This window comes from Sciurus vulgaris (assembly GCF_902686455.1).
Source record: "Sciurus vulgaris genome assembly, chromosome: 3".
Taxonomy (NCBI): Eukaryota; Metazoa; Chordata; class Mammalia; order Rodentia; family Sciuridae; genus Sciurus; species Sciurus vulgaris.
The window spans coordinates 13,749,200-13,750,817 of record NC_136463.1 but is presented as its reverse complement, the minus strand read 5'-3'; positions in this window follow the sequence as shown (position 1 = coordinate 13,750,817).

Here is a 1,618-nt window from a genome sequence, read left to right as displayed (position 1 = left end):
TGGATAGGGAAGTCTACCTAATCTACTGCTGAGGTATATGTGGGTTTCTTCCAACTTTTGGCTGTTACAAGTAATGCTGTTGTGAGCACCCTGGTATGTGTCTTTGTTGTTGCTGCTGTTTTGCAGTGCTGGGGATTGAATCCAGAGCCTTGTACGTAGAAGGTAAGCCCCAAGGAGCTGAAGGCAGGAGGCTGTGCTCTTCCTACAGCTAGGTGACTGGCCTTCCTCTGAAGGAAGATCAGAGTGGATCTGGCTACTCCTGTGTTTATACACTCCAGCCCTGTTCCACCTGGATTCACTTGCTCTCTGCATTCCCAGAACAGCTCTCAGATTCCAGGGGGAGCATTCCTTCTTCCAGAGGGGAAATTTAGAAGAGGGAGGTTAGCGGGGTGGATTGGGGCTTCTTCATTGCAGTTAGTCTTGGGCTGTAATTCTCTTCTAGTTGTAGATTACTTCTCAGGTATTACCTTTGCTGGTGTCAGTGGCTGATGTAGTAGAATGATTCAGATCCCCATTGGGGGGCCTGGCTTCCTGGTCATACAGGTCCTTCTCAAACTTGGTTGTCGCTTTTGTCCATTTATAGTCACAATTGGGCAAGGAAGTACCCAAAAGTGCCAAAGAGACCCCCCTCTGGGTTCTATAATGTTCTTCTACCTCTTCATAATAATCAGGGTCAAGTACCACCACAAAAATGGTGATTCTTCTTTCCTGCTGACCCTGGACACAAGGAACTTAAAAGTGTCCAAACAATAGCCATAGTTTTAATTCAGTAGGACTCTCACTGTGTCCTCTAGCATAAGTGTATCCCTTTTGGGGAACAGGACCACAATTCTATATGGTATCTTTTTCCACCACTGATACCTCCAACAATATAGGTACAAGATATTTTCTCTTGGGGGGATATCCTTGTACACCCTTGACCATTAGACCCCTAAATATTTTATAAATGCAGCCCTGAGTCTTCTCAAGGCCCCTAAGTCTTCTCGACCTTCATCACCAACCCTATATTGTGTGGGTGTCTTATCAGCTTTCCAGCCATCTCTTGTTCATCCAGACCATTCAACATGATGTCATCAACATAATGGAGTCACAGAATGTTCTACAGAATGTCAGGATGATCTAGACCTCTTTGGACTATGATAGAGGATGGAATGTTAGGAGGGCCTGGGCGGCACTGTAAATGTTTATTTTCTATCCATTTCACATGAATGTGAGTGGTTTCTGATCTTTACTGGACAGAAAAGATCACATTTGGCAAAACAGGGACCCCACACGATATTCATAAATCTGTATTAACCAGTTTTGGCAAAGATGCTGTATCTGGCATGGTGGTTGCAACTAGGGCTACTGCCTGGCTCTAGTGAATCTGTGAGTATACATCTACCTTCAAGGATCCCTTTGGTTTCTACAGGAGTAACAGCAGAGACCATCAAACTTGCATTCTTCAGATCTTTAAGAGTGACATAAACTTATCCTGTCTACTTTGGGAGATCAAACTACTTTTGATGTGGAAGCTTGGTCGGGGGAAGGTTAATTTCAGAGACTTGCACTTGGTCTTCCCATTTGTGATAGTTCTTACCCCTAGGGTAAGGACCAAGCATGAGGTGGTTAAGACTAC